Source organism: Anolis carolinensis, chromosome 2 (genome assembly GCF_035594765.1).
Source record: "Anolis carolinensis isolate JA03-04 chromosome 2, rAnoCar3.1.pri, whole genome shotgun sequence".
Taxonomy (NCBI): domain Eukaryota; kingdom Metazoa; phylum Chordata; class Lepidosauria; order Squamata; family Dactyloidae; genus Anolis; species Anolis carolinensis.
The window spans coordinates 119315873-119340615 of NC_085842.1; the positions used below are offsets into that span (position 1 = coordinate 119315873).

General features: G+C 39.7%; 1 protein-coding gene across 4 annotated transcripts in view; it reads right to left on the reverse strand.

Annotated features, from left to right (window-relative positions):
• Nucleotides 1-24743, reverse strand: part of kcnip1 (potassium voltage-gated channel interacting protein 1) — a 747099-nt gene that overhangs the window by 205980 nt on the left and 516376 nt on the right. The window contains exon 2 of one of the 4 annotated variants that reach the window (XR_010002822.1): nt 4025-22150. The exons of the other annotated variants lie outside the window; for them this stretch is intronic. The gene's annotated coding sequence lies outside the window, so the exon portion shown is untranslated. Of the gene's footprint in view, nt 1-4024; nt 22151-24743 lie in introns of those variants that run through there. 4 annotated transcript variants of the gene reach the window in all.

Below are 24743 nucleotides of genomic sequence, written 5' to 3' on the forward strand. Positions count from 1 at the left end.
AACTGGTTTGTGGTACAGGAAGGTGAACATGGATCCTGGCCACAAACTGCAGTGCAGGGATCCTCTCCTTTCCCTGAGAGATGTGCATCAGTGCACCAGAGGCAAAGTTGAAAAAAAAGTGTGTGTGTGTGGGGGGGGGGAGTGATAATTATCAACAGAAGAAATCACTTCCCCTCCCAGGTGATCGATTTTAGTGCCCTGCTAGTCAGCTATGTCATTGAGGGGTTTTTTTTTGGCAATCCCTGTTTGGATTTTGCATTGTGCTTCAGCAGGACCAGGTGCCTACAATAAGCTCTGCATTTTTGAAGGGCCAATTTTGCCCTGAATGTGGGCTACACAGTAGCTAGTGGTGGGATAGATCAAGAAGAGAAACAGGATGACTCATCTCAAGACTGGAGTAGCGGAAAGAAAGAAAGAGAACAATCTGCTGACAGAGGAAAGAGCAAGACAAAGAAGAAAGAGAGCAAATAAAAGACAAGAGAGAAGGAAGACACATACAACTACACAGAGTATGATGGATAAGTTGAAACAAAAAAAACCTTAAGGTCATTTCCTGGAATATAAATTCACCAGTTAAAAAAGGAAAGATATTTAAATTTTAAAAGAAAATAAATTCAGGTTTGACCAGTTTGCAAACCAGAATTTAAAAGGAACATCAAGATTTATTGAAGAAAAAAAGATTTGGACATGTATTTGTCTCTCCAAATAAAAGGAAAATTAATGGAGTGGCCTTATATATTGCAGAATATTTGAAACCAGTAAAAATACTAGAAGACAAAGAAAGTAGATATTCAAATTCAAAAAATTGCAGTGTTAGGACTATATGGACCACTATAAAATAAGAAAGACTTCTATGAAAGATTGCTGAGGGAGTTAACACCTTTATCTTTTCAAAACTGAATTATGATGGGGGATTGGAATTCAGTTCTTTCCCTGCATCAGGATTGTAAATCTACTTCTTCAAAAATGTCAAAAAAATCTAAAAATAAAAATACCACTACTACCAGAATACTTGCATGACCAACACCCAATGGGGAAAAAGTGAAGATAAAATATTTATGTATTTGACAACAGCCGCCAGATTAGTACTTGCTAGATTATGGAAACAGAAAGTAACACCAAGGGAGGAAGAATGGATAAAGAAAGTACGGGACAAAATGAATATGGATCACTTAACTTTTTTACTATCAACAACACAGAATAAACCAAAGAGAAAGACGGACTGGACACCGGTAAAAGACTGGATGAAAAAAGAAAAAAAATTAGAATATTGATATAATGCTTACAAATAGAAGGTTACGAGTTAACCGTAGAAGATAAAAGAACTAAAGAATGCTAACAACGGAAGTTATACAAATGGATAGGACACCATCATAGAGAAGAATGGAAGTCAAGAAACGACCCCAACTCTCCCTTCCCTCTTTCCTTCAATCTGCCCCCCCCCCCCATCAAATCCTACCTACCCTACCATCACCCCTTTGCCTTTCCCCCTTTCCCCCCTTCTCCACCACTATCTTACCTCCCCCTCTCTCTGCCAGTCAACCATAAGTGGCTTTTATTACTTGCTTTTTGGAAAATTCAATAAAAATTTTTTTTTTTAAGGATTGTAAATCTACCAATCAAATAAAAGCAGATGAAGGCATACTCCTGAAAACTGGGTTTGGAATGTTGGAATTTTTGGATTTGATTAATGTTTGGAGACTTAAGAAAGGATCAGAGATAGAATTTACCTTTTATTACTATACTCATAACTCATTTGCAAGATTATGTTTTTTGTTACAAATTCATTAAGAAGATTGGTCTCGAAGATAGAAGTTAGTCCTCAAGTCCTACATCACACAGACTGTTAAACACTGTTCTAGATAATAGCTATCCATAGCAATCAAGGAAACACAAATGGGAAAACGAATGTCCAAAGTGCTGGGCGTTATTTGAAGGAGGCCCCTTCAGATGAAGAAGGAGGAATGTCAGATGAATGATCCAAATTTGGCTGTTCTGTTGTGAAAGAAGCTGAATGCAGTCTACCACATAATGATTTGGTAGACTGCATTCAGTTTCTTTCACAACAGAACAGCCAAATTTGGATCATTCGTCTGACATTCCTCCTTCTTCATCTGAAGGGGCCTCCTTCAAATAATGCCCAGCACTTTGGACATTCTTTTCCCATTTGTGTTTCCTTGATTGCTATGGATAGCTATTATCTAGAACAGTGTTTAACAGTCTGTGTGATGTAGGGGATTAGCATTTTTCCTCATGTTCCAGAGACTGGTTTGATATGTGTGTCTATAGGTTACAACAGTTTATCTCCTGGAAATTTGCTGTGGATTGAAAGTTGTTGACAAAGTTGTTGAGGAGTAAAAAGTTTGGAATGCTTTTTTAAAGGTTCCCCAGACCTTTCAAAATGTATAGTAGGCTCAGAGGGTCTTTTAAAACTTGTTTGCAAAAGATTTAACAAACAAAACTCTATTTAATATGAATACAAATGTTAGAAACTTAATTCCCAGATGATATGTTGCATAACCCTCATCCTGAACATAAAAAATGAATTGAAGTGAAATTATCACCTGTTCTGAAACAAGATGCTACTTTTGGTTTTATGCATGTGAGAGAACATTTTGGGGGTATTTTGTTGAAGAGATATAAGGAAAGATATATGCTTGAGGCAATCAACCAATTGTATCTTAAGGTCCCAAATCTGGAATGAGTTTTGGAATTTCCAGCCGCAAGCATAATGTTAACTCACACCATGTTTTCTTCCAATCCAACAAGTAAGAACAGGCTATCATTCAAGCATGGCAGGAATGGAAAGCCTATCTAAATGCAGCCATCAGAAGTGGTGGCAAACCTTACTTCTAGACACTCCCTGCAGAGCCTGCATCTGTATTTCATTTGTCCTATTAGATGTGCAGATGCTAGCAATACAGTTCAACAACAAAACGTCTCATCTCTCAAAAAGCAATCAGCTGGTGGCCCCTACAGTCCTAGCAATGGGACTGGCATGCCTTGATGTACTCCAACATTTTCTATCTTGCACAAGCAACATTATAACCAAAGCAGATGGGTGATAACACCAACTATTGACCCAAGCTGCTTTTGGGCACCTACTGTACAGTACTGAGAGTTTTGTATTATGTTAGCAAACAGAAATGACACACATGCATAAAAATAACAACCACAACCTGTGACTCAGCACTGTAAATATTTTCGCCTTCCCATATCACTGGTAATTCCATCCAGTCTCCAGGATGAAAAGATGAATGTACCAGTCATCAGTACAGGAAAAATCCATAACCCTCTATTAAGATAAACAAAGTTAGTGGTGTTTAATACTTCAAGTTTTGTTCCTGACAACCGTATTGGATATTGGCAAATTATAGCTAACACCAAAATGATCCTTAGTAGGGGTGTGCAACTTTTTTGTTAATCATCATAAGCCATATCAAATTTGTTAAACTCAAACTTATGATGTGATATCTAACATGCGATCATGGCTTGCACCAAAAACTTAAGAATCAATGCTTTTTCATTTGAATTTTGTAAATCTCAGAAGCTTCCCAAAGTCAGTTTCATTTTAAGCATAAGCAAGCAAAGCAAAGCCAAAAAGGCTGCCTTTCCTCTTTAAATTAATGCCCTCTCACCATTTGAAGAAGGAAGCAACAGGGAGAAAGCAGAGTTCACTGGGAAAGAAACTGAGAAAGCACAGAATTATGGGAAATGTAGTTTGGGAATGTGAGGAGGCCTATGCCAGTGAATTCAAAAGGGCCTGCCCTAGACCACAGTTCCCAGACTTCTGCTGAGCATCAGAATGCCCCAATCAGGATAGGGGAGAGATTTGTCCCTCCATAGCAGCAGCCAGCATGAGTTCCAATGAACTGTTGAATCTGCAAAGAGGAAGATTGACTAATACTTCTAGTAAGTAAATCTCTTTACTGGGCAGGGAAGAAATCCCTAAATGAAAGTTGTATTGGTTAATATGAGAGACATTCAATGAGATAGTTGTTGTGGTTTTTTTTTTTTAAAAAAAAAACATTTTTGTCAAAAATTTTAAAAATTCCCTAACATCAGAAAATGTATGATTTTTTTCTGAAGGTTGGGGAGAATGATCCCGTGTTATCTTGTGTCATTATATAGAAAATTCAAGGAGATTGCTCTTGTAGTTTTTTTAAAAAAATGTTGCTTATACAAATTTTGAAAATTCCCCAAATATCCGTGGATAAGTGAAACATTCTGAAACTTGATGGGCTAACAGCGGTAAATGGGTTCTACCATTGTAGTAAGTTTCACCCCAATAATTATAATATGAGCAAAAAAGGAGCCCCTGAAGTTTCCCCATTGGAACAATTTGTTGTTGTTTATTCATTCAGTCACTTCCACCTCTTCATAACCTCATGGACCAGACCATGCCAGAGCTCCCTGTCGGCCGTCGCCACCCCCAACTCCTTCAAGATCAAGCCAGTCACTTCAAGGATACCATCTTGCCCTTGGTCGACCTCTCTTCCTTTTCCCCAGCATCATTCTCTTCTCTAAGTATTCCTGTCTTCTCATTATGTGGCCAAAGCATTTTATCTTTGAACAATTACTATAATGAAAAAGTGAAAAATTTTTGTTACTATTGTTATAGTAACAAAATGTTCACTAACTACACTTTAGAAACACTTTAGAAACAAAATACCAGGGCCCCTAATTTTGTAATGAGCTTTGAAACATTTTTTCATTGATTGCATAGCCCTAATCCTTAGTACTGTCAGTTACTTTCTGCTAAAACATGAAAAGGTGTTCTGCAAAAGCCAATGATAGGCTCTTACGGTTGCTATAAGTTGAGAATTACTTGAAGGCAAACAACAGCAACAACAACAATAACTTACTGCACAGGAACTGTTGAACTTTCTAATGAGAATCAGTTGAACAGGAAATGACAATGAGCAGGGATGCAAGGATGATCACATTAAATATTTCCAACCTCACTAATCCAACCAGCTCCTAATAAAAGTTGAAGAACATTGACAAGAACCAACCTTTGTGGGTGTTCTTCAACTTCAGGCTTCCTGGAAAAAACTTTAGAAGCACCTTTCTCTATGGCCTCATTTATCTCTTACAGATGAGCTCCAGAAACTTCAGTGGAAGTACTAGGTCAGTGGTAGTAACAGGTCTAGAGGTCTCTTACACTGCACAATTATGGCTCTTTGATGCTACTTCAAAAGCCAGGATTCCATTCCATGGAATCCTGAGATTTATGATTTCATGAGACATTTAGCATTCTCTTTTAGAAAATGTTAGCACCCCATTAAGCTACAAATCTGAGGACCTTTTAGAAGTTCACACCTTAATCTGCCCAAGGACTTTTATAAGGTTTGTTACCCAACCCAGAACCAGAAAAAAAATACTTTTTGGATTAATTCATCCAACATATGTAGATATACTGAAAATCATATAGGGGCAAGTTCTTGGGAAAAGAGAAATAAACTCATTATTGTTCAACCTTCAAAGTGAAAATTTCATCATGTTGATTAAGAGATTTTAGCATTTCTTGGGGAAAAACTGAAAAAGGTTACCCTGAGGACAAAATAATTTTATAATGGTCTTAAAATCTTGCTAGGAATCCAGTAACTAATTTGATAAAGCTCAAAAAACTAACTTGATAATATTCATAGATTAAGATAAGAGTGGGCCATCAGCATACCTGGATGAAGGAAAGGTACTACAATCTGTTTTGGGTTCCTTTGGATGGGGTGTGGAAATTAATGGTTTTAATATAAAATGATCTGACAGCCAGCATGCTGTAGTAGTTTGAGTATTAGACCATGGCTGTAGAGACCAGGGTTCAAGTCCCTTCTCAGCCATGGAAACTAATTGGATGACTTTGAGCAGTCACGCCTTCCCATCCTCAAAAAGGGTAATAGCAACCCCCCTCTGAACAAATCTGACCAATGGAACCCTGTGATAGGTTCATCTTAGGGTTGCCACGGGTCATAAATGACTTGAAGGCACACAATAACAACAATAATTATGACCTATAAGTCCAAAAGGACACGAGAAAGAGATGATTCATGGCCCATTACGTTTTTTAAAATTCCTGTTTATGTTTTCTGCCTGTCATGACAGAAATAATCTCGCCTTCCCCTTCAGTACTCAATCTCAATGTCCTTCAAGCAAGCCTATCAATCACAACAGTGTATTCAAGCTTTCTTCACCATAGCAGCAAATAAAAAGACTCTGTGCTCATGCATCTTTTCAATTAATGTTTTCAGGAGTCTACATTCAAGCTTGTATGTACATTGAAAAAAAGAGAAGACCTTCAAGTGTAAGGATACTGTACAGAATATTAAAATCAGAATCATGCATGCCATAGTATTTCCAATTTTTATGTATGGTGATGATAACTGGACAGTAAAGAAAGCTGATAAGAAAAAAAAAATCAAATCATTTGAAATGGGGTGCTACGAATAACACACAGTCAAAAAGAAAACAAATGGGTCCAAGATCAAACACAAATCTCACTGGAAGCCAAAATGACTAAATTGAGGTTATTGTACTTTGGACACAACATGAAATGAAATCGCATATTGAAAATGATGGTAAAGTGCTAAAGTGGAGGAAGTACAAAAAAAGGAAGTCGATATTTAGTCAAGAAAGCTGTAGCCCTGAGCCTGCAGGATCTGAGCAGGGCAATTGATGAGTGAAGCCCTTAGAGGTCTACTGGTTACAGTTGATAATTATAACAAGGGTTTTTTCCTAGCATAGCCTCAATGACAGCTTGACTGACATTCATCAGCAAATGAAGTTTACTCACAGTCTAAAGCAGGGATGGACAACATTTTGTCAGGGATTGGAACTGAGTAGACGTCCAGATGCTTATATCACTTCATCACACAGAGAAAGGTAAAAATCCTAGGACACTTCCAGGATGCTCCATCGATGGAGCCTGCCAGATGCTATCACATGACGTAAGAGTTTTCTGTGTTCTCATTCAGAAGAATGGGGGGGAAGCCAGACAGCGATGCTTCCCCCCATTGGGATAAGGTAAGGGGTGTAGCAGGCGATGCAGGGCATGGGGCAAAGGTTTCCCCCTGGTGCTCACCGGATTCACCATGTTGCGTGGCAAATTCCCTCACTGCCACCTGGCTTATTGACCTCCGTGTGATGAGGTCCTTAGTCTACAACTCCCACCTTTGTGTTGCTGAAGGCTTTCATGACCGGAATCATTAAGTTGCTGTGGGTTTTTGGGGCTATATGGCCATGTTCCAGTAGCATTCTCTGCTGATGTTTCACCTGCATCTGTGGCAAGCCTCCTCAAAGGAAGCTTACCATTGATGCAGGCAAAACATCAGGCGAAAATGCTACTGGAACATGGCTATACAGCCCAAAAAACCCACAGTGTGATGACTCATGGGCCTTGTAGTCCTGTTCCTAGTACTATTGTGGCAGACGAAGAGGAAAACATGGGGTTTTCGCCGGTTCAGCAAGAGCCGGAGTCTCTTCACCTGCAGGATGTTGATGTTTGCCCTCAAGAATTCAGCCAAACAGGCCTTGGGCAGAACTCCCCCCCCCCCCCCCCCCGTTTCCCAGAAAAGAATCTTATTCCAGAGAAAGGGGAATCAGAGAAGCTCAACGGAGGAGTTTACACATTGCTGCCAGAAATCAAGCTGATTAGGCTTGCTTCCCTTGGGAAATTCTAAGGAGTCACACATCTGGACAGAGTTGGGTTTCGCTTCTCGTTCTCTAGGGAAAGAGTTCTGTTGGCGGGAAAACGAGACCCAATATAGGTGGTTGGCGCGAGGGATTCTTTGCGGAGTCAATTGATCAGCTTCAGGAGAGAGATCGTGTGTGGACTTCGTACCCCAGTTCCTTGCTTCTCGGATCAAGTTTTCGAGCCTTGCCTAGCCTTGCAGTTTTACCACGGACCCTGCTCCACGCTCATGTTTTGCCTTTGTTTCCAGTTACGAATCTAGCCAAGAATCAAGTTTAATTCCAGCCTTGTTGTCAAGCTTCATTGAACTCTTGGACTCTGCTATTTCCCCACACTATTGCTTGGCAAAGTGTGTGTTTCGGTCAAGTGGATTAAAACTTTGAACTCTAATATCATTTATTGGACAATACATTTTTGGACTATATTTGACCTCTTTTGAAAGGTCTGCTTCTGAACTATATTCTTCACTTGTTTTTATTGCTTTTATATATTTCTTTAATAAAGATATTAGATAGAGATTGGCCTCTGCGTATGGTTATTGGTGCTCTGCTGCCAGGGTTCTGACACACAGCAACCCACTCCCACTTTTCTTCACCACTGGTATAATAGTTAGGGCTGCTGGGATCTGCAGTACAACACTTGGAGGGATACAGGAGCCCACTTCTCCTTTAGTTCATTAAAGATCACATTCCCATATTGGTGATCTCTCTGCATATATGCGAGCATAACAAACTAGCAATTGATGGGGTTGAAAGCATCCATGGATGGAGCCACTGCCAAAGCAACATGAATCTGTCCCTTTTTCTAGGTCTTTTTCTGAGATCCTCTTCTCCACCTCCTCACTACTAAGTGGTATGAGGGACAGATCACTCCTGCAGAGGACACATGATTTCATTTGGTGAGCATTTTAGATTTGAGAAGCTTAACTTCAGTTAAGATTAGCTTAAGAGCTGGGGATTCTCCATCCATGCCTGAGATAAAATTATCATCATTTTCCATTTATAGCTGTAGATCATGTCGACATCAATTACAAAAGAATATGGGCCAGAAGAGCATTTCTTTTTAAAAATGTCAGCCAGCTGAATATTTTCTCTTCTGTTCACATATCTCTTTGATCTCCTCTTCTCCTTTCTGTTTTTGTAGTTGCTGACGTTGTGTTGCTGTCTCTCATCAACATTCCTGGGAAAACATCAGGTACCAAGTGAATGATCATAGACTCACCTACAAAGATCTATCAAATCCCCTATTCATGTGATTCACTAGGGAATTATCTCTTCTACTTTCCAGTCAATAGCCCCTTGGTGTGCCGTTACAATTTGATCACAGTTATTCTGCTCTTTTGAACAAAATGTATCCTGAGACCCCAGTCAATGGTACATACAGAACACTTGGTGCAGACACAGATCTCACCCAAGTTCCCAAAGGACAAAATGACAAAAGGAGAAGATAGACATCAAAACTAAATAACATATTTTACGGGGGGGGGGGATCTCAGAAACTGTTTTGTCAACAGAGTGCCTCAACATTAGGGGATTTTTTCTCTTCCCATATAATTTGAGAGCTCTCAAACTCCTGCAAGAAACAAATGAGTGGGAAACGGAGGTTAAAAAGATTAAAGAATCAATGCTATATGGCAGATCTTGCTTTGAAACTGTCTGTTTTCCTCAAAATATTCTAGGCCTGCCTCATTATTTTGAGGCTTGTATTTACAGTAAACATCATCAAATGAACGTAGATTTTAAAAATGAATTGGAGATTACTTTACAAATGAGGGAGGAAGGACACTGAGATCAGTTATCACAAAGTTCCAGCCATGAGATGTGACTCCTTTTTCATAAGAGATCTGAATTCTCACTGGGTTTGTCTCATGCTGTTTATACGAATGTTTGAAAGAGAACAACCTACAGAGAATTACTAGTGCATGAATGTGGCCTTTCTGTCTGTGGGAGATGATAGATTTACAGACTGTCAGAAGCAAGAGTAACATTAAGCCCCATGCAGGGAAACAACTCTTAACCTGGTCTTGACATGAAAAGAGCTTAGTGCTACTGGCCCATAAGCCGTGCCTTGTTACCGTGTAACTAGTGGCTTTCATTTCAGTGGGTCAGTGAATCTGCTCTAGACTTTAGTCTGAACTTTTAAGGAGCTATCCAAGGTATTGACCCCATTGGCACAGCCACTAAGTCACCAAATGTTTGTTTAAACGAAATAGTATTTGCCTGACATAACAACAACAACAACAACTTTATTTGTCTACCACTCTCTCTCCCCGAATGGACTCAGGGCAGTTTCCAATGAGTGCAAAACAATAAAAACACATTATTTAAAAAAAAAACAATTTGGTTAAAATAAACAATAAATAAAATAAACAATCGCAGTCAGAACCTTCGCTCAAGGGCGCAGGAATCATTAATCAGGGCAGATTAACATGGTCCATATTAGGTATAGAAAAACGTATGCACATATCTTAGGGCAAAGAGGTGGGTAGTGTACCAGAGTGGGGTCCGATTTGGCTAATGAGACTAACCTGACTCAAAGACCTTCTGAAACCGCCAAGTTTTTAATTCCTTTCGAAAATTGAGCTACGTGGGGGCCAACCTGATCTCTTTAGGGAGAGCGTTCCAGAGCCGGGGGGGGGGGACTACCGAGAAGGGCACTACCCTCGTCCCCACCAGATGCGCTTGGGATGGCGGTGGGAGCAAAAGAAGGGCCTCCCCAGCTGATTTCAAGGCCCACACCCGTTCATAGGGTCAGATGCGATCATGGAGATAGGCAGGGCCTGAGCCATGTAGGGACTTATTGGTATACCTATAAAGTATTTGACAGTAGAAGGAGATCAGGAAAGAGATCAGGATAGTCTCCTCTGGCAGAGAGTTACACAGTCTGGGAGCTGCCACCAAGAAGACTCTTTCTCAGCAAATGTGCCTATGAAATTGATGGGACTCAGAGAAAACTCTCACCTAAGGATCTTATTTTAAAAGGTTACTCACCTTTTTTAAAAAGGCCAAAACACTACTCTTTTTAAAAAGTGTAACAATTTTTGTTTAATTTTCAACTATTGGTAGTGGGAAGGAATTGTTTTAGCACAAGAGGAAAACTTAGCTGGATTTGGACTGGAGGTATCCTGTCTGTGAAATGGGTGAATCATGGCAAAATAGAAAAGAAAATAAAGGAAGAGTATGGTGGAGTGCAATGGAAGATCTGGCCCATGATCCTGGCCTGAGTTCTAATTATAGGTCTGAATTGTCACAGACACTTACTTCTGAATCCAATTTGATTAAGAATACGTCTTGCTTCAGTTCTAGCAAAATGGTGAAGGAGAATGTTTGAGGTTATATGGAAACCATTTATCAGTTATGTGTCAGACCAACAGCAAATTTAAGCCATTGTAAGATCAGGTGACATTCTTAATTAATGACTAGGGAATGATGTGACTCTTATTAATAAAAATTACTGTTATTTATAATATAGACAATTGTGTAGAGGAAATGTATTAATCAAGAAGATTGATGAGTAATTATTTTTTATTAATCCATTATTGCGGGAGGGGGAGAGTGGATGAGATAAATTCAAGATTTTAAATTATGAATTATTGTTGTTCTGGGATACTACATATTGTACAAATATAATAAAAATTAATGACATTTTAAAGAGAAAAAGCATACTTATCTTTGCATGAGGAGGAGATAGCTTAGATTGCTGGAAGTTCTTGCATCTGTTCAATCTATGCATAACTTTTATTCTGATCAATCCTGGAACTCTCAGGCTTGCTTTTTCTCATGTTTCCTCTTCAACTGTCCTAAGCACAATGTTTAGCTTGTCTTTTTTTTTTCAAATGAAACACTGAACAGACATGGCTCCCTATTTTGTCATCCTAATTACTTAGAACTTCCCTTTGTCTTACCATATTTGTCTTAACAAACATCTGGTTTCTTACCTAAAAAGCAGTTAGACCAGGCATGGGTGGGGTGGGACTGGGGGGAGGCAGGACTGGGAGAAGTTGGGGTTGGGTGGGGTGAGCCCAGGAGGGGGAGGGGCAGGGGGCTGGAGGGGCAGTGTCAGGGCTGGAGGGACAGTGTCAGGGGCAGATTACCCTCTGGCTTTCCTCCCAGCATAAGGATGGAGCTACTCACCTTATCCTTATGCTGGGAGGGAGGTTTTGGAGGCTTTGGCACGCCCTCAGCCCCTGCCTGCCTGCCTCTCCCTTCTGCCAGCATCAGGACAGGGCCTGGCCGCTCCTGATGCTGGCAGAAAAGAGAGGCAGGCGTGGGTGAGGGTGCTTTTGAGCTCCCTTGATCTCCGCCTACCTCCTTCCCTGGGCTGGGCTTCTCTCAGTATCAGGACAGCACCGCTCACCCCGTCCTTATTCTGGGAGGAGAGCCCAAGGAAGGCACACAGTGGGCTGAAAGCATTCAAGAGGGCTCCTTGTTGTAGTACAGCCTGAGGCTGATGGGTTCACTGATAGTTTAGAGAGAATTGTGGGATTTCCTGTGAGTTTTCCTGGATGTCCTGTTTTGTCTTTCAAGAACAGCCTTAAAACACTGTGGTAAGTAAATGAAAACTGCTTTACTTCAGCAAACATAAAGTACAGTATACTCAGTGAAATAATGCAAAAGAAAGCAAGGAAGTCTTACTTCAGACAAAGAAATAGGCATAAATCCAGATGCAGACTTGGAGCAGGCACACAGAGAGTGAAGGCATTAGAGTCAGTTTGTTACCAGCAAGAACTGGCTGCACCTGCTTCGGCTTTTATAGCCCTGGGTCTCCACACAGCTGCTAGGGCAGTTCCTAATTACTGAGATGCATTTCTGGCAGCTAATCTATCTGAATGATGTCACTGCTCTGTTTCCTTTGGACTCTCATGGCTTGGAGTACTAGCAAAGTCTCCTCCTCAGACTCCAACTCACCCTCAGATTAATGAACACTTTCCTGCTCCCCTTCCTCTTCTGAAGAAGAGGAATCCCTGACACTGGGGCACAAAGTGATGAAAATTCAAGTCAGGAAAATGATGGTTCTCTCTGGGGAAAAGTACAAGGCTCCAAGGTCAGCCAGAGGAGCCAGAAACTGCAACATTAGACACAGAGTTGGGTGAAGAACAAAGTGATACTGAAGGCTCCTAGGGAAAAACACCTAGAGCTACTGAGGTCAACAAAAGTCTTTGTTTACAGATTACAGCAGAAAATAGACCACTCTGATTGGAGCATCTACATGGGAAAATTGAGGAGAGATTTCATGGGAAGTGAAATGACTTCATGGCTGTCTATTAATTAGCAAGTTGTTTTCCTAAGAGTTCAGTTCAGGAAATATAGCATTCAAGTGAGGAAGCTAGGCCTGTGTTAGCTGGTTCTTGTTCCAAGTCCAGCCTTGTTATTGGATTAAAGTATCCTGGAAGTTTTCTATGTTCTCGTTTTGTACTCTTGCTCAAGTTTTTGCTAAATATACCTTTGCTTGTGAATTTATGCTGTACTTGTGACTTTCTGGCTATATTAACTTGGGATTTGCATGAGACTTTTGGATTACTGCCTGATTATCACCTATTGCTGACCCTTTCCTGGAATATACCTTTTCTTCCCTTATTCCTGCTTTTTCATATATTTTATGTGTTTTTAGATAAACTGTTTGCTGATACTCTGGCATCTTGTGTGGTGCTGTGGTCATAAGGTTTTCCAGGCCTGGGGTTCAACACTCCCAGCCGCCACATGCCTCCATCCCTCATGCTTTCAGTAAAAGGACATGGCAGGCTGCTGCTTCCTTATGCCCAGAGGACTGGGAAAATTTGGAGGGCGGGGCATAAGCCCCCAGAGGGCTGTATCTGGCCTGTGGGCCTTAGTTTGCCTATGCCAATATAATAGACAATATAATGGCATTCTGGGGAAACTGGCACACTTTGTGAACAATGTGATATTCAAAGGAGCTCAGCTTTCATACACTGTGAAAATTCATATTCTCCATTATAAGCTAGGAGTTTATATCATAAAGCCCCCAAGTGAGTAGTTGGGACTTAGGAACAGTAGGAAAAATGCAAGGACTTTAAAAATACTTTTCAGATTAGATCCCCACAATTCTTCAGGCAGCATGAGGAATTTGGGAGTTGTAGTCCAAAAATAACTTGTGCTCTTATAAAGACTAATAAGCAGTCTGACGTGAACTTCCAGTTTTGCAAACAGAACTCTACATGCCCAGGCAAAAGTCAGAGGCCCACTCATACTACAGACCATACTGTTATGATTCCACTTTAACTTCCACAGTTTCACCCTAGAATTCCCAGTGATCAGTTCTGGGATTGTCAGTTTAGGGAGGGACATTTATTAACCTTTTCAGCGAGATCATTCCAGTGCCACTCCAAACTTCATTTTCCTTGTGGCTGCCATTTCCCTTGAACCAGAAATAATATGTGATAATTGTGTTTCACAGTCACAAGGCTAGAGATAGGTATCTATTTGCAAAGATATGATGTGTCATTTTTACTGACAATAAAATGTTATAGGACTTTTTATTACATTTTTTTTTAGTCAAGGCTTTTTATCCTATACTAGAGATGCCTTGCAGAGGGGAAAAAACACTTCTGGTTTTGGCATTTTGTAGGCTTGTTTCCTTACACTTGAATGGAAATGTTTTAGCCAGAAATTGAAGCAAAACAACTGCTCACTGGGAATTCTAGATGAAAAGACAACAAGCCAGTTGTTTCATGAAACTAACAGATGTTTTAGATATTGATTTCTAAGATGTCATGAGGAGCTGAAGAGCCCAAACTATACAGGTTTTTATTTCTACTGGGATACATATTTTCATGTAGTCTTTGGATAAATAATTTTCTACATGTGCATACTGACTGTTAACCATTTGTTGCCAAAAGAGCTTCATTGGCTAATCTCCTGTTCCAACATTAACTTTTATACAATGTTCCAACATTTAAGAAGTAGTGACAATAAATTAAACTAAGGAAATTATACTCAACTAGATATAAGCAAGATCATCAAATGGACACAGAACTTACACTGATTCTGAAATGGCAGGAAATGGAACAAAGGAAATAATAACTACTGAATGTCTACAAAAATCAAAATACTCAGTTAATAGGCTTGTGCTTTTGGTGCAGATGTTCTAAAAAGCTGGATCTAATTTAGAACTTTAGCACTTCTGAAGGGGGTTCCGACCCATCTGCTTGCTCCCCCCCCTCCCCAATATTAAGAAATTGAATCAGAAGGATCCTTCGATTCTTAAGCCTTGGATGTCTTCAGATGTAGCTCTGCAGCTAAAATTCACAGGGCAACCAAGCCCTGCTGAGAGGCGAAGTCAAACTTTCAAAGTAAAGATCGCACAGTAAAACAGGAAGTAATGCTTTCAAACCAGGAACAGATTTTCTTTATTATTAAAAATGTTTTTTATTTTAAAAAAACCTTTGAAAATTCGCCAAAACTCTGTGGATCAGTCAAACACAGATCGCACATGCTTAGTAGTTAATATTGGAGTATGAGAAATGCATTCTTATTGCTCACCTCAAAAGTTTTTAGTAGACAGTAAGAAACTGCATTGCATAAGAAAATTTAAAAAATCCCATTTTCATTAAACCAATTCCTTGGATAAATTGAGTGTATTATAGATTTATTTGGCTTCCTCCTACTTTTTCCACCATGGCATTATTATCATACCCTCAGTTAATTTTTCATATAATCTAATCCAAATGCTGAGAACATTGGATATGGTTCTGAAAGAGGAGCTATTTGCATATGAAATATGCTATTCTTCTGTCACTGAAAAAACTAAGGAACTATCATATCAATGATAACCCATTAAAATTGCTTCTTTTTTCCTACTTAGTGCCATATCAACAAGGGTATCACATTTCTTAGAAAGATACCACCCCCAGACCTGCAAACTCAAATCACAAAAATGCCTTGATCGCTTTGCAATCTTATCTTGTGCTTTTGACAAAATCTATTTAATTCCATTAACTTGGCTGAAGAGCTATGGAGAAATATTGGGGGAAAACACACCAAAAGGCATATATTTCTGTACATCTGTGGGGAAAAGAAATCTGATTGAGAAAGGTATGTATAAATTGCAAATCCAGAAGGATATGAAACTACTCCAGAAGCATTAAGACCACCAATAATTATTTAAGAGTATCAAGTGAGGATAACAGCTAAGGAGGCCATAGTGCTATTGGATGGAAATTGAATTAAAGGAGTATAATGGGGCTTAAGGATATTGCAGAAAAGCTGAATGGATTTTTTCCCATCTATCTTAACTGATCACATATAGATGGATCAAATATCTATTCTCTGTCTCCTTCTACACAGCTGTATAAAATACAAAATATTGAACTGGATTAAATGGCAGTATGGATTCAGAGAAAAAGTTCAAAGCAGATATTGTGGATTATCTGCCTAGATATTCTGGGCTATATGGCTATGTGGAAGCACCCTCAGACTGATGTTTCCAGGAAGGAAAACTGAAGCAAGTAGTAATGACAAAAGCAGAAGATCAAGATTTGTTGTCTGCTAACTACAAATTAATTGTAATGAAATAAAGAAATGTTGGGGCTGTGTTGGGTCACTCAGTGAAACTACTGATTAAAAGCACAGCTTTTGTGAAAAGTTGTGTTCCACAATGGGCATAATTAGAAAAGGAATAAAAATCAAACAAAATTGTCAATATCGCATGGCCTTTGTACAAATCCATAGTATAATCACTTCTATGACACTGTGCATAGTTCTGGTCACCACACTGAGAGCTCTTCCATATAGCCCTAAATACCAGAATATCAAGGCAGAAAATCCTACACTATCTGCTTTTAACTGTGTTATCTGAGACCACACTGCCATATATTCCAGTTCAAATCAGATAATGTGGAATTTTATTCAGCTGTGTAGAAATACCCTTAGAAAAAGACATGGGAGAGCTGGAAAAATGCATAAATCATCAAGGAACTGGAGTAACTTCCCTCTGGGACTATTTAATATAGAAATAAAGAAAGGTCAGCAGAGACATGCTGGAGGCCGGCATGTAGCCGGGGGGGGGGGGGGGGCTTGAGGGGCTTCAGCTCCCCCCCTCTGAAATTCTCAGAGTGGTCTGCAAAAAGACCTTAAATTTATTATTTAAACAGTTATGTTTATTCATATCATGATCTGATCACCATGCTCAATGTATCCCATATGCATAGGGGTATTGGGATAACGATACAAAAGGTTTGCTAGGGTAGATCCTCTCCCACCCAGACTCAGCCCCCCCCCCCAAACTGAAGTAAAATCCCAGCAACCCCCGAATCAAAATCCTGGCTATGGGCCTGGCTGGAAGTGTATATAAAAATACATAGTGATAAGCTTTATTCTCTGTGTGTATCATAATGCTCAAACTTGGAATGATTCAGTGAAACTGTAGGGAGATTCAAGCTAGATAAAAGGGAATATTTCCTCCAACCAGAGATATCCTATTTAAACAATGGAATTTGCTGATATGAGATACAGTTATGGTTGCCTACTTGTACAGCTTCAAAAAGATGACAGATGTTGATGCTTCCTATTCAGCCAAACCGAGGAGGGTTCTTCTAAGTAAAGGTAAAGGTTTCCCCAACATTAAGTCCAGTCGTGTCCGACTCTGGGGGTTGGTGCTCATCTCCATTTCTAAGCCGAATAGCCAGCGTTGTCCATAGACACCTCCAAGGTCATGTGGCTGGCATGACTACATGGAACGCCGGTCCCTCCTGCCGGAGTGGTACCTATTGATCTACTCACATTTGCATGTTTTCAAACTGCTAGGTTGGTAGAAACTGGAGCTAACAGCAGGTGCTCACTCCGCTTCCCCAGATTTGAACCTGGGACCTTTCGGTCTGCAAGTTCAGCAGCTCAGTGCTTTAACACAGAGCCACTGGAGGCTCTTCTAGGCATCTAAAATGTCACCTTGTAAATGCATATTTCAGTGATATTTAGCAAATAGCTAGAGATGAAGCCATAGCTAATATGGTCTACAATATAAAATATTGAAACTATAGTATGAAACACTGGGAGAGCCAAAGGTTCCTTGATGTGGATACATTACAATGTTTAGAATCACTTTGGTGACTTAGGTTGGGCTAACCAAAATTATGCAAAGTTAATATATTTTTGGACATTGTCTAGGAAGTAACCAGTATTTCCTGGAGCAGTATTTTTACTGAACTACACAACACACCTGGGTAGGTACATCTCAGTAGCGAATGAAAGTCTCTAGGGCAAAGGCGATGTCCCAGTATCATTCACATGTCACTACACAGCTTGTGCAATGGTTTAATGGAAGTAATAGCTTCCCAGAAGTGAGAAGGCGGTTGCCAGTGTCAGACTCCTTCCTCAAGGACTCTTTTCCTGATGAAGAATCAGACTTACCCAGTGAGTTGTTCTTCACTTTGGTAGACTAGATTGAGATCTGAGCAGGAGGAGGAAGAGGAAAAATCACTCCGCCCAGGAGAGAGGCATAAACTGAGGCTTCTGGTCCACATCCTTCTCCTGAGGCACAGCATAAAGCTGCAATAAAGATCTCAAGAAGTACCCATCTGAGATGCTGTAAAAATACAGCTGTGAAGTGAGACAAAGCTGGTAGCCTTCATTTTACAATGTATAGAATTACAAGCCACATAGGAACTCTGGCTGCTTGGTGGAAACAGAACACTTCCTGACTACATTCTGTTGGGAGGCTCTCACTGCATTTTGATTTTGGTTCTAACAAGACTACAACTCCTGGAATGTGGCTTAGCTTATAGAGGAACCAGTTAGGATTGGTAAGAGAATGTGTTTTTTTCTTCCTGCTCCTTCCTAACTTACTGATAATAAACTTGACTTTCTTCCTAACATACTAATAATAAACCACTCCCACACATAGGGCACTTCCACACAGCCTTATATCCCAGAATAGCAAGAAAGAAAATCACACATTATCTGAGTGAGGAGGACTCAAATAACCCAGGACCCTTCCACACAGTCACATAACCCAAAATATCAAGGCAGAAATACACACAATATCTGTTTTGAACTGGGTTATTTGAGTCCACACTGCCATATATTCCACTTCAAAGCAGAAAATGTGGGATTTTATTCAGCTGTGTGGAAGGGGCACCAGTTCAAAGCAGATGTTGTGGGATTTCCTACCTTGATATTCTGGGATATAAGGTTGTGTGGAAGGGCTCATACATGCAAGGATTCTAAGCAGCTGTTCTCCCTGGTAATCACTCAGGGCCCTTCCACACAGGCATATAACCTAGAATATCAAGGCAGAAAACCTCAAAACATCTGCTTTGAACTGGGTGATCTGAGTTTACACTACCATATATTCCAGTTCAAAGCAGATAACCTGGGATTTTATTCAGCTGTGTGGAAGGGGAAGGATGTATGTCCTTCTTGTTCAGTGAAGCAGAAAAACATAGGTTTTTGCTTTGCTATTATCTGTGATATTGTCTGCAAACACAGCAAAGTCAAACATAGGTACCAATCAAGTTGTATTTGAATGTAAGGCCCCTTCCACACAGCTACATAAAACCCACATTGAACTAGATTATATGGCAGTGTGGACTCACATAATCCAGTTAAAAGCAGATATTGTGGATTATCTGCCTTGATATTCTGGGTTATATGGCTGTTTAGAAGGGCTGTAAGAGAAGTGGGGACATTGATCCACCACTAAAAGGCTTTCTTTGTCCTCGTGCCGAATTAGACAAAGTGACATTGAGCTCCAGCAATGACTAAAGACATTTTGCTCTCTGAAGATGGGTTCAGAAGGTAATCTTCTGACCAATACTAAAGCAGAAATGGTTTCTATCTGTCTAAAATAACTTGCCTGTTCTTGGGGCTATAGGATAGTGTAGAGTTGGCGAACAAGGATTTTTTTTTTAATCTGGAGAAATAATGACTTTATTTATTACTTCTCTGTTTCCTCTGAAGGCCCTTCCACACAGCCATATAACCCAGAATATCAAGGCAGATAATCCACTGCTTTGAACTGGGTTATCTGAGTCCACACTGCCATATAACCCAGTTCAATATGGATTTTATACAGCTGTGCAGAAGGGACCTGAGTTTTGTGGCCATATTCATAGCAACTGTAGGAAAATGTGTTTTCTAAGAAACCATCAATGTTGCTGCACTATCCCTGTTATTATCCAAAGTATTTTGGTTTGCCTGGCCTCAAATAGGCAGTTAAGATATATTAGCTTTACAAAATATCTTATTCATGGAGATCAGAAACGTATTTGTTGATATGATCTACATGGCTGGCTCTATTTTTCAATTCTCCTTCACGGAATGGCTATGGATTCTATCAAGATGAAAGCCCTACAGTTCGAAATGTATTACTACACTCACTATCCTTGAGCATCAGTGTGCGTAGTAATACATTCTGAATTGCAGGCATTCATCTAAATGCATCAACTATTCTAGTGTTTAGTCTCAAATTATCTCTAAAATATATCTGCATGTATATTATACAGCCCAATGAACTGCAGAGCAGTTGACCCTATCTGAGCCATTACAACAGCCTTCCTATTTGGGGGGAACCAACAAATCAAAATAGGCTCCTAGATACATATTTATAATGAGAAATATTTCTGTAGTTTAACAGATGTATGATGTGGATTGGCTGGAAATTTGAAACAGGAAGTTTCCTTTGGTGCATGATCATTTTCATCACCCTGTGAGGTACAGTAAGTATCCTTAAACTATCATACTGCCCAGACATACAGACATATAGAACATTCCTCACATTATAATTTCCAACAGGGAAATGTAGCTACTCCTGGGCAACATTTTTCACTTATCTGCACACAGCCAGACAAATAAGAGTTTTTTTGCCAGACAGGTATTGATAGCTTATTGAATATGTGTGCAGTGGTGCCTCACAAAATACATTTCCATAACTAGAAACTTTATCTGAGGATAAGGTTCAATGAAATTGTTGGGACTTGTTTCTCAGCATGTTGAATAGTAATACACTGCACTGTTTTTAAAAACACACGAAATGTATGCCAGCAGTGCAAAGGAAGTACTGGTATGTGACATCTCTTTATGTAATTTGTGGAAGGTGCTTTGATAAGAAATATAGACAGATTGAGTCATAACAGCAGCCCAAACCTGGAGGAAAGGAACAAACCAAAACAACACCCTAAATCCAACACTTTGTTTGTTTGTTTTTTAGGAAGCACTGCTGAATAAACCAAGCATATATGTTAATAGTATTCTAGATTAAAAACAAAAAATGTAAGTAAGCAGAAACAAGACATGGTTACATTATTAGAAGGAAGAGGTGATGTTTCCTGTAGAAACTCCCAGAATTTCTGGCTGACCACCTGCAGAGAGCTCATTCTCTATGACCTATTAAGATGCAAACTGTATCCATACAATATCAAATCATACCAAAGAGAGAAACAAAAGGAGGAAAACCCTGAAATAAAAGAAGATTTAGAGCCATGGAATCAAAAACAATGAAAGACAGTTGATCAAAGGGCCTTGATTTCAATGCCAAGACGAATGAGAGAATGTGCTTCTTGCTAGCAAGAGTAGTTCAGAGCAGCGAGAGTCATGTAGGAAGCCCAGCATGCCTGTCCCAAAGCAGTCATAAAATGGTTGGCCACAGCAGCAATGTTCTTTGGTCTGATGATTTCCCTGTCAAGTCGGCCACAAAGTAAGCCTTTCAGTGTATGACCTGTTTACTTGCCCTGGCCTCAGGGGAAGGACTGGATCTCTTAGAAAGATATGGAAAGGAAAATAATTACTGGGAAGTTGGAATCAGAGTGCCCAACAGAGTCACTGATGAGTGTGTTGCACATCTTTACTAGAGAGAAATAAAGTGGAATTAGAGACTCAGTGCCATTAATACAGTAGCCTACTTGGAGGTTTAGGGAATGAAAAGTGGTATAGAAATTGCCTTTAATAGTAAAAATAAAAATGGCATTTGATGCTGACCTTCTAGATCAGGAATGGGCAGCTGCTTCTACATGTTCAGAGGACATTTTTGGGCCTTGAGATCATCTTAGGACTGCCACACTCATCCCTGAACTGGAAGTTGCTGGAAGGCCACTTATGGGTTGTTGTTTTTTTTAAAAAAAATGTTTTATATTAAAAGGTGGCAGAAAAAGACAGTCCTAAGGTTTTTGGATAAGCCAAAGGGCTTAAAAGTACCTTTGTGGAGGTGCATGTGGCCCCAGAGATGTATTTTTCCCATCTCTGTTCTAGGTAATACACTTAAAATCTGAGGATGGCAAACCTCTGTTCCAATAGCCCACTGAATTCAGTAGGGCTAATACAGCACTGCTGCAGCTATTGTTAATTTGGCAAAAGGGTCCTCTGCATTCTGGTCTTCTAGCTGGAGGGCAATGCAAACTTTTAGATGACAATCTAACCTCGGTAACAGGCTGCGACAGCTTGAAGAAGGCTTACTTTGGTTCCTTATATCCCCAAACCGTACATTTCACCAAATTGCCCAATAGTCCTGACTTACCTGCAGAAAAAAAGAAAAAGAGAGAAAACACGCAAATGCTTGAGTGGATTAGTGTTCAAAGGTCAGCACACACAGGCATCCACAAGAATGATTGAGGCGGGGAGGGGGAAGGAGAAGGACTCATGAGCAAAACAACAATCACAGTGATGGGCACAAAAGCAATTTCTAGTGGTTTGGATATAGCTTATTTATTCACTCTTTTCCTTCCCCCTCTCTCTATATGAAGAACTGCAATAGCCTTTTCCTTCTGGTAATTTCATTTTGAAAGGATGTTTGGCTGAAGGCTAATCTATTATTTGTGTCAGTTTACCCTCCCCAGATTTCTGCTATATCAATATTCTCCTATTGGCCTGTTTATGACCATCTCTGCTCCTTTTAGTTTCCTTCCCGTGCTGCTGAATCAGTGTGGCCTCCATAATAAAGCACACGTTTTCCCTTTTGTTTAAATTATCTCTTTTTTATGAGTGTGGGGCATAAGACAATCTTGTACTACCATGAAGCTAGTATCATTAAAAAGGAAATGCATTCTTGATTTTGCTCCACAAACATAACAAGAGGAATCAGCTGGGATTTAATGTTACATCTCTATGAAATCCATTGCAAAGCAATTGATAGAATGTAAAGCAGAGGAGGAGGGGGAAAGGATATCCAAGAGACTTGTACATTAGCTTCAGCCAGATCAAATCATATTCATTATAAAACATTTCAGCAAAGCAAAACAGGACATTATTACAGCATGAATGAATGCAAAAATAGTGGATCTTTCACATCATGCACACATTATATACATTATATACTGTTTCCATGTTGCCACTTGTAACTAAACACACCAAAGAAGGCAATATATTGCTTTTTCAGAGAAGACTACTTTAGGGGGGGAAAGGAACCGCAGTATCAGAAAGGATTTCCTGAAGGAAGCTTCCGTATTGAATAAGGAATGTACAACTTTTGAAGGAGGGCCAGTTCTATTCATGATGGAGGAGATGCAAACAAGGTTGCATTGAAATACACTCCAAACCAAACACTGCTTAATGCAAAAAGTAAGGACAACACTTTTAAAAGGACAATGTCCAGTTTTACAACAGCCAGTCAAACAGCAGCTCTGGTAACCAATGAACCCACTAAGAAACCACCTCTGGCAAAGACAGGAAAGAACCAAAACAGCAAAGTTCATTTGCTGTGGTAATTAGGTCTTCATTCTCTATAGGATGTCTAGAAGTAAGTGCACATTAAAACTTGCTTTGACGGTTCCCTCTTAAATTGGTGAAGATGCCAAACCTCCTTTGATTATTTTGTAAAACTCAGGCATGTCTTGTAATTAAACCCCATTCACACAACAATTTATTGTCATTATTATTTAACTGTATATGTTCTCATGAAACCCTTGAAACCTTAATCCACATTCTCTAGAAGTTTCTTGCCTAACCTGGAACCATTCAGATGCTTTGGATTACAACTTTCAACATCCCTGAACATTGGGCACACAAGGTAGGACTGATAGGAGCAAGGTTGTCAAGGTTAGGGAGATTGCTTTAGTCAAGCCTATGTAAGCAAAATGAGTGAACATTCATGGTACATCTATCGACTTTCTCCCCTTATGTGAGTATTCCCACTTACTAATGTCTCACACTATCCCCAAACAGTATTTATGCTATCCATTTGTATCATACATACTGAGAATATGGCTTGGATTGTCATGTGACAGACTTTCTAATGCAGAAGAATCTGGAATTATATGTTGGTTCTAGCTGCTATGGCAAATGACAAACATGGAAACAACATCAAAAAGAAAATTGGATGCTCTGCTCTCCACCCCTTTTTAAGCAACCTTGTGACTGTTATGTACTGATCCTTGGTGGTAGTTGGTTGGCTTTATGTCAATGGAGAGATGAATCCACTCTGAATTTCAGTCTAAACTTTAAGGGAGGTATCAAAGGTGTTGGATCTATTTTGGGGATATAGCTCATATAAAGTTCAGAGTGGGTTTATTGGTGTATTTACATGGAATGCTTCAGCTGGCACTGCTAATGCTGCAGTTCTACTTTGCAATCTTGCCAGCTTCTGGCAGCTCCTGAGAAATGGCATGCCATATTTCCTGACTGAACTACATTGGAATATTTTCTGAAATAAAACTTTGAAAATACATCCTGATATTCAGTCGCTCTTTCCCAACTAAATCAATATTTCTCCTCAAATAAAGGAAAGAGCTTCATTACTACCTCAACTTCTAGATTCCAACCCAAATAAAAAATAAGAGATGCACCTCACTTTGTGATACTGGGCCTATTTGATATTAACCAGCTACCATTGCTTCAGAGCTGGATGATATGTAATTATTTACTTTCCAGCATGGAAAATTTACACATATATTTAATTCATTCACTTTGCCATATGTACCACTGAACTTCCCTTTTAAGAGGAGGTTTGGATGAGGAGAAACCCCATTCAGTTGGTGGAAACCACTGCATCAAAGGATGTAATATACACTATATTTGACTTACTAATGAATAAGCCCATTAAACATACCAAAGCTTCCCTTCTCCAGTTATGGGATGGTCTAGTAGCCAGAGCAAAGGACTCTGCTGCAAATGTG